Source organism: Ahaetulla prasina, chromosome 1 (genome assembly GCF_028640845.1).
Source record: "Ahaetulla prasina isolate Xishuangbanna chromosome 1, ASM2864084v1, whole genome shotgun sequence".
Lineage (NCBI taxonomy): Eukaryota > Metazoa > Chordata > Lepidosauria > Squamata > Colubridae > Ahaetulla > Ahaetulla prasina.
This window is the reverse complement of record NC_080539.1, coordinates 96,976,651-96,993,079: the sequence shown is the minus strand read 5'-3', so window position 1 is coordinate 96,993,079 and position 16,429 is coordinate 96,976,651. Positions and strand designations below refer to the sequence as shown.

The window sequence follows — 16,429 nt, the reverse complement described above, 5'->3', positions numbered from 1 at the left end:
GAATGCTGAATAGGCATTTTGGAAGAAATTTCATCTTTTAAGATTATCACTAGCTAGTCTGAAGTTCTTGAGGAAGTCAACAGTAGTTGTCCACATATGGAAGAAGAAAGTACAAATAGATCAGGGCGGGGTGAAATGCTCCTGGTTCGGACCCGATCGTGTGATCCGGTAGCGATGAGGGCAGGTAGTTCGGAGAACCAGTAGCAAAAATCCCTGCCCCCCCCACCGCCCACGCCTCACTGTTCCTCTTCTCTGTCCCTGAAGCTCTCGGTGGTGATATAGCACAAATGGCCTTAAATGACTGCCGCGCGCGCTTCAAAGGGCCACACTACAGCTGATCAGTGCTGTAGGTGGCTAGTAGACCGGTGTCTCTATTTTTAAAGAAGGGAGACTGGTGCCTCCCAAAAAAAGGCAATTGGTAGACCGGTGCCTGTATTTTTAAAGAAGGTAGACCGGTGTTTCCCAAAAAAAGCAATTACTAGACCAGTGCCTCTATTTTTACAGAAGGTAGGTGCTCCCAAGTTTTGTATACTTTAGTATTTTTATTATTTATTATTATTGTCCATGCCCATTCTGTCATCTGACCACCAAGCCATGCCCACCAATTAAGCCACACCCACAGAAACTGGTAGGGAAAATTTTTAGATTTCACCCCTGGATCAGGGCTCCAGAAATATCAAGAGCATAAAGATTTCATTGCAGGACTTTACAAGCAGACTTTCCACTTTAGAAGAAACTTGTGCCAGCATTTGTGTTAATCAATTGAGATCATGAGTGGTCTGGAAAATGCAGGTAGTGCTTGAACTGTCAACATTTCCAGAATGATAGGAATTTAGACCATGATACTTTCTACAAAATTGGAACAGCTGTCTTGAGTTTGGAACATTTTGTATACGTTTTACTTTTTGTTTTTGTTCAACAAGGACTTTATCATATCCTCTTTAAAACATGTAGAAAGTACTCCTTCCTATATTGACTCATTCATTACTTAAATTAGTTATTCCAACAATCCGTCTTTGGTTATTCCTATTATCCAGGATTGGCAAAGATGTTGTACACATGTAATGGGACTCATCCCAAGCTAATACCAAAAATACATTTACTGGAAATGCTTTAACTGTAACATCAAAGTCAGAATGATAATAAACAGCTTTATTTACAAAATTCCTTACAGACTAACCACAACACTCATCCAAGGAGCTTTGCTTCTCTTCCCTTTGGGGGATGAATTACAAAACAACTCTTCCTACTTGGAACAACTCTGGTGATTGGTTCCGAGTAGAGTTGTAGTGGAAAAATAAAACTATCACCATCATTGCCAGAGAAGAGGTTGTAATCATTGTTGTGGGTTTGATGGTTCTCATTTCCCACCAACTCTTCCTTGTCATACCTTTCTGCTCCTGTGAGCATGATGCCAGTCTTATCTTATGATTAGTTTCAGGCATAATTTCATTAACAGCTATATCCCAGACCCAGAAGCCCAGCAAGCTGTATCAGGTTGTTTTAAATAGACAGATGGATGGACGCACATGAGCTACAAGAAGGTTGAAATCTATCAGCTTCCTAAGGAAGACCATCCTAGTATTTCTTTCATGTCTGCAAAAAAATGCAATATTAGAAAGCCTAAATTTGACTAAAGCATGTATTTTGCTTTGTTGCAATTACGGATCACTTTTTCTGCAGGAACAATGAGCCATGGATATTACTTTCCCCTCCAGTTTTATCCTCCTAATATTCCCAAGAAACACATTGGGCTGAAAAACTATGAGCAGTCTGAAATGGCTGGGCGGGGACTTGAACCCCTCCCTCAGTTGGTTATATTTCTTCTATTGCAGAGTGTTTCTGTTCTTAAAGTCAGTATTTAAAAGAATATTATGAGAAACAATGCAGGTCTCCTTTTTCCTACCTGAACTAAACATTTCATGCAAATTGTCTAATTTTCTAACATTTGATACGAGAGGTTAGCAATGGAATGAATGGTCTCCCCTTGATCCCTGAGAGAATTAAAATGCTGCAGAATTGTAAGTATAGAAGAATTTTCCCAACAGGCTTTATTTTTCTTTAAAGCTTTCCTTTCCTACTGAGGCCTGCAGTGATGGCTGCCTGCCAGCAGTGGTGGTATCCAAAGCTGCAGCTTTAATATCTAAACGGAGGGTGGCTCTTAGTGACTTGTTAATTGTGCGCTGAACACCTTTTACTCAACAGCAATTTATGTGGCTTGTTTGTGTGTTGGGAAGGGGTCTGCAGGGAGATTAGCCTCCTGTTTCTGCTGTCTTTTTGATATTTAAATGCTTTTACTTCACTTTGCAGATGTATTTCTAGACAGCGGCATCTGTGTGTGTGAGTGAATGCCCAAGACCAGCCTTAAGCCAATTACTATTTGTAGAATGAACAATTGATTTTAATAGTTTGTGTGTAGCCTTAACAATCCAGCCCTGTGGGGAAAAAATGAGCTTGTTTGTTGCAGAGGAAACATCTGTAGGGTAAGCTCTGGATTCTTGATGCCTCTTCTCTATTTTCTTCTGTTTTCTTCTGTAGACGTCTTACATGTTTTTATGTATATAATTGTCATAAAGAATTTGATGTATTCTTCCTGAAATAGGAATAATAGGAATAGTAGGAAAGGAAAGCTTTAAAGAAAAAAAAAAGAATTCTATTCCATGAATATAGTTTAATGCCTTTTCATACTGTAGTTTTTCATTACTTTGGGCATGCTTATTCAAGAGAAAGTCTTAGGCATCTCACTTGGGATTGCTTAGAAGGCAGTAGGACTAAGGAATATGACTGTGCATGTATGAGAACGTCTTTGTCTTGCTTTTATAAAAGAACAGGTTGAAACTCACTCAACCCTTTTTTGCATATAAAAGGATTTGGATCGGCTAAAATGTAGAAGGAAAGCAAGATTTTTATTTAAAAAAATCTATTGGTATTTCAGGTAATAAGATTCTGGAAGCTTAGAGAAGCAGCGTTACTTTGGAAGTTGAAATCTTCTTCCTGTATTTGTTTGTGTGTATTAGCTGTATATAACTGTCCTCATCGTTATGTTTTAACTGTGGGTAATTATACCCAAAAAAGAATCATAAACTGAATATAGGATTGGAGCATCATTTAACTCCTTTGGACTTCACATTTTCTTTATATTAACTAATTTACCGAAGGAACTGTTGTAGCCAAAAGAGAAGTGGCTTGTTGATCATGATAAACTAAGGAGTTGTAAAACTCAAGGCACCCAATTTTTCCTAAATTAATTATATCAAGTATTCATCAGGATGTGGCACATAGTCCACCTTCGTTGGGAGGGGGGAAATCTGGCACTAGAATGATGGGGAATAACTTGAGCATCCCAGTGGGATAGGATGGGAATTGAAAAAAACATCCTGGAAAAAGCCACTGCAAAGTATATTGCATCCCTCCTGTTCGCAAGGAACTGCAAATATGCAATCGGCAAAAGTCAACTCAAGGGCATCTTCTCATTTTTAAACATTCAAATTTTATTCAGCCTGATTGCCTTTCATTAATTTATGAACTCAGAATTAATTTAGCCTCCCATCCTGCCTCTCAAATTACAAATTCCACTTTTAAAAAAAAAATACTTATTGCTGGCTGAGAAGTGGAACCAATTTACCCTTTTCTAGCTATAGTACGATATGAAGCATCTCTCCAGAGCCCCATCAAACTGCTGGCAGATATTTTTGCTCTACTTTGCATTCTTATAAGGGTAAAGTGCTACTACAAAGACAGGCAGGAATTAATCCTTTTCGCTTTCTGTTCTACATTACTGTCCTGAGGTGCAGATAATTGCTACAGAAAAAGAAATTGCGCATTGATTTTTTTCCCCCCTTAATTTTCTTTTTCGGATTGCAGTTTGGCATCTGTTGCTCCCTCTAAAAGGAGCTGGCAAAGCCACATTCATTAAGAGTGAAACGTTTCAAAATAGAAATGCAAATGTTTACAATTTTCTGTTTTTAAAGCTCTGCAGGAAAGCAACTTGAGTTAGGAAGGCCTAAATCTATAATAATAGATCAAGGACTGACGATCTATATAAAATCTTTCTCAAAATGTGAGCTTGCTATTTACAAGACTTCTTCGGTTTGCAGTACTCTATTGGAGCGAGTATCTTTTGCCAACAAGATTGTCAAGGCGTTTGCATTTCAGTGAGGACATGGAGCTGGAAATAACTGCTCAGAAGTCATCATTTTTAGAAGGCAGCCTTCATGAATGAAGTTAACAAGAAGCAGATGGAGCTGCATTCCATGATTGCTTGTGCTGCTAATAAATTCTGACCGAAGCCAAAAACTCTGGCATTAGAGGACCGATCTGTAATCCTTCTGTCTAGTGCTTTCTACAGTCTTTTCAAACATAATAGGATGGCATTTTTTGCTTCCAGACAAAGCACTTCTCCACTAGGCCCAACGCAGTCAGAAAAGTTCAAATGTTACATTCCAATCTTTATTTCCTATTTATTTTATTATACTTCATTGTTTTGATATTTATTGGTGCCAGTAAGAAGCGCAGCATTTTACACAAAGAAAACAAATTCCTGCCCCAAGGAGTTTATCATCTAAAATCTGATACCAAGGAATCGACAGAGGAAACAACATAAACAAGGAAGAATGTATTAATAATATGAGTTTCACTTGCTGAGGCTTAGTTACATAAATACAGAATAATACTATGAATATTTACCCAGATATAATTCTTAGTGTGTTCAATGGGGCTTATGTTTTGGTAACTATCTTTATATAATGCCTATTGTCTTCGGGAAGTTACTAACAGTGCATTTAATGTAGACTGTTACATTAATTCTGGATATAAAATAGTTCTGGAACTCTTTTAATAATTCTAGTGTGCTCAAATTAAACAATCCATTATGAAGTTCAATTAATTGGTGATAGGTTTTAAAATTAGTAGGTAATTAGTGCCCTGATAATGCTATAAACATTTTAATTCTAATTTAAAGCTGTCCATCAACATCACCTTCAGTCACAAAAAGACAATGAAAAATAAATGAAAAAAATTAATGTTTTGACAGTAGATATACTACTGTTTGTATATTGTATTTTGTTCTATTCTATTTGAGGACTTTTAATACAGTAGACCAACACAAAGTGATTTAATTTGCTTGTAGCAATAGCAGTAGGACTTATATACCACTTCACAGTGTTTTACAGCCATCTCTAAGCAGTTTACAGAGTCAGCATATTACCAGCAACAATCTGGGTCTTCATTTTACTGACCTCAGAAGGATGGCAGGCTGAGTCAACCTTGAGCCCAATCAGGATCGAACTGCTGGCAGAATTAGCCTTCAATACTGTTTTCTAATCATTGTGTCACCATGGCTATTTTTATATTTTCAGTTTTATCCAGTGGTGGGATTCAGCCAGTTCACACCACTTCGGGAGAACCGGTTGTTAACTTTCTGAGCAGTTTGGCAAACTGGTTGTTGGAAGAAATCATTAGGGCAGAGAACCAGTTGTTAAATTACATGAATCCCACCACTGGTTTTATCATATTACCATAAGTAGTCAAAATGGTTTCTTCAAAACTGCAGTTAAGCAATTTCCAAAATTGACAAAGAAATGATGCTCAGCAAACCTTGTGTCCATATAGGCTACATTATGACTATGAGCTTGGGTGGAATTCCTTGACTCTCAGATGCTCATGTCACAACCTGACTGCAAAAACTTCAATTCTTGCAGTTTATTCATGAGAATCAGCTGTCCAGAATATATGTAGGCGATCTTAAGAACTCTCCTTTTTCTGGAGAGACTTTGGCAGCAAACTTACTCCCTGGCCATCAGTCTCCACTGCAATGCCATCCCTATTCCTTCAGTCACATCTGGTTCACCATGAATCCTCACTGGAAGTGTCAAAAACAGTCCATTTTTACTGGGCAAATATTAGGCTTTGGAACATGTAATTAAATTTTGGATTTTGGCAGAGACGTTTTACATAAATCTGATATGAAAACAAAAAGTTTGCACTGGTCTCTGGAAAAGACAGTGCTGTTTAACATGTGTACTTAAACTTTCCAGAGAAACTATGTTTTCCACTGAGTATCCCAGCTAATTGGTAGTGTTGATTACTGATAGTGGCCTCCCAAAGAGTTGTTACAGTCTTGAGGTTATTCAGTAGGGAATGTGTTAAATTATTCAAAGTGCAAAGTCTTGATTAATAATGGTTGGTGTTTGCTTATACTTGGAGGTAGTTGACAGTGTGAAAAAAAATGGTTTTTAAATTTGGGGGTGTTTTTTTATTGAAGTGGCAGCAATTCTTATACAATACTCTGCAACTATATAATTAAAATCTATGTTATGCTGTGAATTAATGCCAAAATGGAATGATGTTCAGCAGTATATTGTGATAAAATAGGTTTCTCCAATCTGGTGCCCCCCCGAAATATTAGGTCACTATTCCCAGTTGGCATTCATTATAAATGGAGAATTATGAGATCTGCAATCCAGCTGACCCAAAGGGCATCCAATTGGAAATCTTATATTAAACCAAATTGTCACATAAATGCCAGCTCTGGAATTATTTTAATAATTCTAGTGTGTTCAAGTTAACTGATCTATTATGCATTATTTTCTTCATATCACCCCATTTTTATTTCTCTTTAGCATATAACAGCTGCTGGCTTTTTAAATTTTACTGACAGTGTTACACTGTTGATTCTAATTTTGGTTAACTCTGACCTTTGTCAGACTTTCTGTGAGACACCATAGAGAAAACTGCAGAAAAACTGTATTTGTTCATATTCAGTATGAAGAGATTTTATCCCGCCTTTATTATTGTTTAATAAATAAGTCAGGCAGTGAACATATCTAATACTCTTTTCTCTTCCTGCTTTCCTCACAACAACCCTGTGAAGTGGGATGGTTGAGAGAGAGTGATTGGCCCCAAAGTCATTCAGCCAATTTTTCATGTCTAAGGCAGGACTCTCTGGTTTTTATAAAACAGATCCCTATCTCCACCTTGCTGTTTCCACCTTAATGAAACTTAGGTATGGAATCTAAACTTGCATATGATACATTTGCATTCATCAAATTATATATATTTTAAAAAGCAGAAATATTTGTAACTTGTCATAGCATTAGTAGACAGTTTTAGGCTTGTTTTGTGACTTCAATTTCCCCATAGTTCAGAGTTAGCTAACAGCTTATCAGCAAACATAACCTAAAAACTCCTCAACTACTCCTTTAAGTAGTTCTGTAGCAGATCACCAGTATTCTGTTTTGAGAAGAATGCTATATTGACTCTGCATGGTGCAATGTCTTCTTCTGGCTAGAACTAGTCTAACTAGTAGGATTTACTTAAAAGTATGACCCCTATGGTATGTAGCAAAACTCTGGGTGGCTCACAATAAAAACAAAAGCAGTAAAACTAGATACTGATGTTTCAACTAAAATTCTCCAAACACCACCAGATAAAATTCCCCAGAAACAACTTAACACTATCCCAGTGCTTGCTAGCTTTTTACAGTTTTTGGAAGGCAAAAAGCCTGGACATCTGTCAGATTCCGATGGGGGAAGGTATTCCACAGAACAGGGGCTGCTACAGAAATGGCAGCACTGAGGGAAGGGACTTGGAGCTTGTCCACCCTATGCAACCTGGAGGAACATTATTGCACATACCTTCAAGGAGAGGCAGTGCTGCAAATAAGATGGTCCAGTTCCATGTAGGGCTTGAAACCAGGGGTGAAATCCAACAGGTTCTGACAGGTTCTGGAGAACCGGTAGCGGAAATTTTGAGCAGTTTGGAGAACTGGCAAATTCTACCCCTGGCTGGCCCCAGAGTGGGTTGGGAATGGGGATTTTGCAATATCCTACCCCAAGGAGTGGGGAGGGAATGGGGATTTTGCAGTATCCTTCCCCTGCCACAGCCACCAAGCCATGCCCACCAAGCCACACCACGCCCACCAAGCCACAATCACAGAACTGGTAGTAAAAAAAAATTGAATCCCACCACTGGCTTGAAAGATAATAATAGTCACTTTGAATTGCTGAAAATGATTTCATTCTGGTAACTTGCTCTGCTGTGGTTGAAATACAGCATATCACTGTATCTCTTTCTTCTTACAAGGGTTGTTTCCATGCTGCAACAAAACCTTTAAAAAGATGCAGCCAACCCATTGGGTTCAAGATTAAAATGAAAAGGCTTCTCTGCAAATGACTGTGAAACAAGACTTTTTAAAGTTATTGTACACTACTAAAAAAAAAGATTTGTTCTGTTTTCATGAGTGGGACCATTACCAAGCTTAGTAATTTATAGGATAAATGCTACATTGTGCCTGGGAAACAAACAAACGAATAGAAAAAGTGATAATTTGGAATGTATCTCCTGATAACAGGTTTATACCCAAGATATTTTCCTAATATTTGTGAACCCTTTATTTGCACAAAAATATATATTAGTATTAATAGTATAAAGTAAGAAAAAAAACCTGTGCATTTTACATTTGTTGGAAAAAGTTTGATTCTGTAGACAATAATGTAGACAAATAATGAGAACAGGTTGACCTTTTTCTGCAGCTCATTCTTCCTCTGTGTAACAGGCTTTCTTGTACCCACCCAGAACAGAAGGGAAATTCTGTAGATCTGATACCATTTGTAGTACGTTCAGGAAAAGAGAGAAAGCTATTAGTAAAATGTGCTAATTTTGAAAAATGATTTAATGATCTATTAATAAAAATAAATTAAATAATAGCAATAGCACTTAGACTTCCCCGAAAATAAGGCCCTGTCTTATATTTTTTTTGAACCCTGAAATAAGCGCTTGGCCTTATTTTCAGGGAGGTCTTATTATTTTGGGGCGCGTGGAGCAAGATCCTCTTGCCGTCTTACCTGATTTCCAGCTCTGTCTCCCTAACCCTAACCAGAGGAAATGGCAGGGACTGGCTGCGCATGCATTTAAATATTTTCAGGGAGGGCTTATTTTCTGGAAAACACAGCATATACCGCTTCATAGTGTTTTACAGCCCTCTTTAAATGGTTTACAGAGCCAGCATATTGCCCCCAACAATCTGGATCCTCGGAAGGATGGAAGGCTGAGTCAACTATGAGCCAGTCAGGATGGAACTGCTGGCAGTCGGCAGAATTGACCTGCAGTATTGCATTCTAATCATTCATTACACCACCATGGCAAACAAACAAACAAACAAATAAACAAATAAATAGAAAGAAAGGGAAGGAAGGAAGGAAGGAAGGAAGGAAGGAAGGAAGGAAGGAAGGAAGGAAGAAAAAGAAAGAAAAAAAGAAAGAAAGAAAAAGAAAAAAGTCAGTCTATGGTCCTTCTCTCAACTGGTTTATTTTCTATTGCACAGGTATGAGTTTTTTCAGATTTACACACTTCTATTTTCATAATATCTGCCAATCACAAGGAAACATATTGTGTAAAAACAATATATTCATTCACACTTCAGAAATGTGGTTTTCCTCTATAGTGCTCTGAAATGAGACCAGTATATCTGGAAAATATTGGCCTTGTATAGCAATGTGCCTCTGGGCTTTCTCAGATTAAGCTAGTGGGCTATATTTGGCTTTACTCTTTTCAAACTTGGTATCCTTTTTCTTTTAAGGATTCAGTGCAGAGGTGGGTTTCAGCAAGTTTTGACCAATTCTGGAGAACTGGTAGTAAAAATTCTGACTGGCCCCACCCCCATCTATTCTCTGTCTCCCAGCTGATGGGGAGGAAATGGGGATTTTGCAGTAACCTTCCTCTGGATTGGGGTGGGAATGGACATTTTATAGTATCCTTCCCTTGCCACGCCCACCAAGCCACACCCACAGAACCGGTAGTAAAAAAATTTGAAACCTACCACTGATTCAGTGGTATATTTGAAAGAGCTAGAGTATATTTTCTGGAAGATACCAAAGAACTGAAGCCTAACTTTTGTGACTTAACAGCTCCCTTCCCTCCCTCCCTTCCTTCTGGCATATATAATAACGTAATGTATATTGTATATTTGTTATGGCTGATTTATTTTCCAAGCAATTTTATTTAATGAAGTTCTAAAACTGCAATGGAAATTTAGTTGACTTAGTTACAGTTATGCAAACCAAGAAAAAAGGTCATTTGTTAATTTCAAAACCAAGCGCTTCGGATGTTTTTCCCTTGGTCTTTAAAACCAGTCACTCATTTCCAACAGGCCTTCCCATTACCTCCTCCCACCCAATTGAACCCCCCCCAACAACAACAACAACAAAGAGCTGTGTGAATGCATTGGTTAACAATATCAGATCTAACATGATCGGTTCTCTATAAGTGTGATGTATATGAATAAGGATAAGCAGATTGGTGTAAATCTCATTTATTGGTGGTGAAAATTTCATAGCCAATTTCTGCTCTGGCAAATTTACATCTAGATTCTTAGTAAAATATTTAGACATAAATTCACGACCTATTTAGGGATAGAGGGAAGCTATATTTTCTTTTTAAAATATATATATTAGCATATAAAAATATAAATAACTCTTGGTTTTTGCAAACTGATGCTTATAGCAGCAGAAGAGTCTCCCTAGAGTTAGTAGTGGCTGCTTTTTAATCATGTGATCCCAGAAAGGGCTATAAAAGAAGGAAAGAAATGGGGGGGGGAACATACATAAAATGTAAATTATAAATTATTGGCAATCTATGGTCCATATTGCTTTCAGATATGGAATACATATGGAATTTATGGGGAAGTGGATTCGGTGTTATTTTTACTTCTTTTTCTTTATCTATTGAGCATCTGGTTTTATAAGATCATCCATATATACCAGTTGTGGGTTGCTACCGGTTCTTCCCGGTTCGGGAGATCCGGTAGCGGAGAAGTTGAAGTGAGAGCGAACCGGTTCACTCCGACTGTCATCTGGGGCCTCCCACCTGCCCCTGCACTATACCTACCTTTATTCCTCTGTTTTTAGCCCAGCTGAAGGGCTCAGTAGAGCAGATTGCAATGCCTTAGCTGTTCAGCTAGTCAGTGCGCTTGCACATAGCACAAGTTTGGCATGCGGGCGAGGCGATCATGCGCGAAGCAAACCGGTGATAACACCAGTTAGAACCCACCACTAATATATACTGATTTGGACACATCATAGCAGGACATGGGGAGTAGCCATGGAGGATGATCTTAGTATTTTAATTGGTATAAATATGTTTATTTCAGTATGAATTTAAGGAGCAAATAATTGCTGCAGCCTCTCCCAAACGTCTTTATGGGAGGGGAAGATATGGTGGAAGGCGTAGCCTGGCAGAAGAGGAGGGAGGCTAGCAGCTGGTTACTCAAGTTGCTTTCGGATCAACAACATCAAGGTGACAAAACAACGGGGCAGATCATAGAGAGGTGACCTTGGAAATAGCTTGTTCAGTTCATGTGAATTATCTTCCGCTTGTATATCTTAAGCACACAGACATGGTATATGAAGAGGTGAGGACAACCACTTGCTTACTTGATTCTTGCTCTGCAAGATTAATTAAAGCAGCGAGGTCAGGGTTCTGAGAGGTGACTAAAGCCTTCTTGAGTGAATGATATCTTAGTTGCCTAAAAGAAATAGTTATATCACCTTTATTGAAGAAACCCTTAGAAGATCTTGTAATTATAAACTGGTCTCTAATCTGATAGCTATATATCTTTGGATTCATTTGGATGAAAGTCATTACAGGTGGTCCTTGTCTTACGACCATTCATTAAGTGACTGAAGTTACAACGGCACTGAAAAAATTACTTATGATTGTTTTTCATACTTATCACTGTTACAGCATCCCTGGGGATCATATGATCAAAATTCAGATGCTTGGCAACTGGCTCGTACTTATGATTTGCAGTGTCCCAGGATAATGCTACCTTCTGACGAGCAAATGGGGAAATCAATGGGGAAATCAGATTCACTTAACAACTGTGTTATTAACTTAACAGCTGCACTGGTTCACTTAAATAAGTATGGCAAAAAAGGTCATAAAATGGGGCAAAAGTCACTTAGCAAAGGACATTTTTGGCTCAATATTGTGGTCGTAGGTCAAGGACGATCTCTATTTCCATTTTCTATCCATTTTAATCAGGATTTCGTTCAAAATGTGGTACTGAGTTTGCTTTGGTCACTTTTTGTGGATAAGGGGATGTAGCTATGCTGTTACTCCTTGATCTCCTGGTAGCTTTCAGTATTTCAGGATGTTTTTCTGAATTGATTGAAAAGGTGGCTCTTGGAAAGCACTATTATGGAGTAGCTCTGAACCCTGGAATTTATTGTAGACAATAAATACAATTTTTCAGAATATACTTTCAGGAAAAAAATGAATAGATTTGTATTTTGACTGAGAAATGCTATCCTTTTTTCAACCCAGGCACAAATTGCAAATTTGCCATTTTTTCAATATATGTTTTAATGGCATTAGTACTTTCAAGCAACGAGGTTTTCTCTCTTGTTTCTGAATGTATGTGATAACTGTACAGAATGTTTGGCACGTTCCACTTCCACTTCAGCTTCTCCGAATGGGCTTCACTTGTCATATTAGCTCAAAAGGAGAGGCCCACCTTTCAGGAACTTTTCAAAATGAAGTGGCTGTCTCTGCTGGGTATTTATGGAGGTGACTGCATCTTGCCTAAAGCTAGAAAGTTAAGGAACTAGAAATATCAAGGTTTATAAATCATTTTATATTTGAAATAGGCTGAGCAACTTACCTTCTGAAAGTTTATCTTGTCTTGTTTGGTTACTGAGAATGGGAAGGCTGAAGTAACAATAGAATGCATAGCCCAGGTGTTATTATTTGTCAAAGAGATAAATCTTGAAGTTTAAACTAAAAAAAGTTGATAAGTAGAAGAAATGGTTAAGAATTATTATTTTTTTTAAAAAAAAACAAAGCCTAAAGTAACATTGAGAAAATTGAATGCTTACTGTAGGTAAGGAATAAAAAAAAGTTTTATAAGAAGTCTTGAGAGTGGCTACCTATTTTTGTTGTATGTTGCAAAGGAGGAGAAATCTATGATAAAAAGCACCAGGTAGAAACACAGTAAGGCTGCCCCTTGTTAGGCAAGGAATCAGTTTCTCTCTCTCTCTCTCTCTCTCTCACTCTGTGTGTGTGTGTGTGTGTGTGTGTGTGTGTGTGTGTGAGAGAGAGAGAGAGAGAGAGAGAGAGAGATTTTACAGCTGTGAAGGAACAATGATTAACAACAAACAAAAGTATACTGTGCAACTAATAGAATAATTATTGAAGATGGAGGCATTTGCTGAAAAGTTCTATCAAGGTGTTTTGATATCCTGTGTTCTCATGGATCAACAGCAGATGAAAAGCGTTTTATTTATCTGCAGCATGATGCACAGATTCAGTCATCATGTACTGCATTGCAGAGGATTATTAATACATCACCCTGTATTTTGAGGAAGAAGATGTTCCAATGCCCTTCAGAAGATCTTGTTGACTATAGTTCATTTATGTGTTATTAAGTAAACTGAAGAAAGAAATGTAATACTTGCAAGTCATGAAATTTAGACCACAATGTTCCTTCAGTCATTTACAATTGGTTTATTTTAGGAAGTTGGTTTTTCATCCAAGCACTCAGACTGTAAATTTATTTATATTGCAAACCAATATCTCCAACAAGTATGGAAACAAGAAAACCTGATATGCCACTTAAAAACAAAAACACAAGCTGCTTGTTATGTCATAAATTGTCTCTTTATAAGATAATCTTCCAAATGTCCACATTTCTCGTCTCCTTGTCTCCCTGTTGTATGAATTATCTGAAACTATTTCAGTAATTTTACTCTGGAAAATAAGGATAAAAGATATGTTCATCAAGAATCATAAGGTACAACACTTAATGATAGTTGTAGGGTACAAATAAGCAATCAGGAAACAATATCAATATAAATTGTAAGGATACAAGCAATAAAGTTACAGTCATATAGTCATAAGTGGAAGGAGATGGGTGATGGGAAGATTAATAGTAGTTTGTTTGTTTATATTTTAGCTTGCTTCAACTAAAAATAATCCCAAACTATAATGCTAGAAACCATTAGAGAGCATTTCACCGAGGCAGCCTTCGTTGGCGCCATCTTGGAAATGATTCCATTGAGGACCTGTATACTGCACGAATCAAGAAGAGGGCCGTGAAAATATTTACAGATCCCTCAGATCCAGGACATAAACTGTTTCAACTCCTACCCTCAAAATGATGCTATAGAGCACTGCACAACAGAACAACTAGACACAAGAACAGTTTTTTACCAAAGGCCATCACTCTGCTAAACAAATAATTCCCTCAACACTGTCAAACTATTTACTAAATCTGCACTACTATTAATCTTCTCATAGTTCCCATCACCAATCTCTTTCCAGTTATGACTGTATGACTGTAACTTTGTTGCTGGCAATCCTTATGATTTATATTGATATATTGACCATCAATTGTGTTGTAAATGTTGTACCTTGATGAATGCATCTTTTCTTTTATGTACACTGAGAGCATATGCACCAAGACAAATTCCTTGTGTGTCCAATCACACTTGGCCAATAAAAATTCTATTCTATTCTATTCTATTCTATTCTATTCTGTTCTGTTCTGTTCTGTTCTATTCTATTCTATTCTATTCTATTCTATTCTATTCTATTCTATTCTATTCTATTCTATTCTATTCTAATGCTATAAAAAACCCAGTAGTAATAAACTTTAGTAATAAAGCAATACCAAATTATAGGCTTTAGAAATATGAAACAAATCATGAAAACAGTGATTCAGAGCTATCTGAATTACACAATAGCATGAATCCAGGAGTAATCAGAGACCAGCTTGTGAAAATTTATGAAGAAAATTATTGAAATCTTTGTTGTATGGATAGGATTAAATATCTATGTATAAGATTAAATAGTAATGCAGAACACCAAAAATTTAATTTGGGAAGGGTGTGTGTGTGTGTGTATGTTAGGTGATCTAAGATTCCCATGTTCTCAGTTAAATAGTAATAATTTCAGTTTATAATTTAGTTTTAAAATGGTTTTGGTTCTTGAATATATATTAATACATTCAAAAATTATTATGAAACTTTCGGTGGGAAGATGAGAAGTATTTAGTCTATAACTTCTAAGTATACGGTCTTTGCCCATATTTGTAGTTGTTGAAGCAACTACCGTTTAGTTTATGTCAATGACAAAAGCTTAGGGTTAGGGTTAAAAAGCAGTTTTTATGTCCTGCTTTTGAGGTTTGTAAGAATGTTGGTTTTCAGATAGATTTCTGTTCCATTAGCGGAGTTAAAGACAGGGATTTGGAATTGAAATTGATTAGGAATGTAAGATCTGAGATAGCAATGATATTGTCTAATAATTTCTCAAGGATGATGACTATTCAAAATGAAGTTTGGGTTTTTATTATTTGTTATGTTTGGGAAATATTGGACTCTTGAACTATTGGGCCAAAATTACAGCTTTTAAGTCCTGAATCAACAAATAAACAGGTGGACCATCCAACCAGTGGTGGGTTTCAAATTTTTTTACTACCAGTTCTGTGAGTGTGGCTTGGTGAGCATGGCAGGGGAAGGATACTGTAAAATCTCCATTCTTTCCCCACTCCAGGGGAAGGTTACTGCAAAATCTCCATTTCCTGGGACTGGGACTTGGGAGGCAGAGAATAGATGGGGGTGGGGCCAGTCAGAATTTTTACTACCAGTTCTCCGAACTACTCAAAATTTCCACTCCCGGTTCTCCAGAACTGGTCAGAACCTGCTGAAACCCATCTCTGCATCCAACTAAGGAATTGCTGGGTCAAATTTATATTGATATTCCTTTGCCTTTACTGCCTTTGGAGATCAAATGCCACAGAAAATAGAGTATCGGCTATAAATGGAAGCATTAGAGAGACAAATTGTTGAAAGGTGTTTATTTCTAATTGGGAGATTTTCTAATTTTTTCATGGCAACAGAATCAGATAAAGTAGGTCTATGTTTCTCGCCACACCTTAGTGACCTTCAGGACAGTTTATTGAAAATTGAAAAAAATTCCTCAGGACCGTACAATACAAATGATATTGGGAAAACAACTGACTTATATTATTTAGGATTGTCTGCCACAAATCGTAGAAGACTGTTTCTGCAGGAATTATCTACTCTTGTGGAATTATTTTATGTGGAAAAACACTTTGGAGTGGTGTCTTAGGGCCTTTGTGGCCTTTAAAAAATTTTAAGCTCTGGACATTTATGCACTAAATAGACTTACAGTTTCTCATTAAAATGTGGTAATAAAAGGGCATATTCTATTCTGCTTCACCATTAAATCAAAGTAGAAGGGAGTAGTATTGAGTTCAGCTGGGAGTGTAGGCATTTGGCAGATGTTAAATGCTAATTAATTTTGCAGTCGGTTGTGAATGGAGAGAGAAAAGCATCTGTAATTGGGAAGCTGATCCTAACAATACACCAATATCAAGTTTTACAAAGCAGCTTAGAAGTACTTCGATGAAGAG

At 37.2% G+C, this 16,429-nt stretch overlaps 1 protein-coding gene across 6 annotated transcripts in view; it reads left to right on the top strand.

Moving 5' to 3' along the window:
- Nucleotides 1-16,429, top strand: part of PLEKHG1 (pleckstrin homology and RhoGEF domain containing G1) — a 132,495-nt gene that overhangs the window by 58,613 nt on the left and 57,453 nt on the right. The window contains exon 1 of one of the 6 annotated variants that reach the window (XM_058169584.1): nt 2,386-2,483. The exons of the other annotated variants lie outside the window; for them this stretch is intronic. The gene's annotated coding sequence lies outside the window, so the exon portion shown is untranslated. Of the gene's footprint in view, nt 1-2,385; nt 2,484-16,429 lie in introns of those variants that run through there. 6 annotated transcript variants of the gene reach the window in all.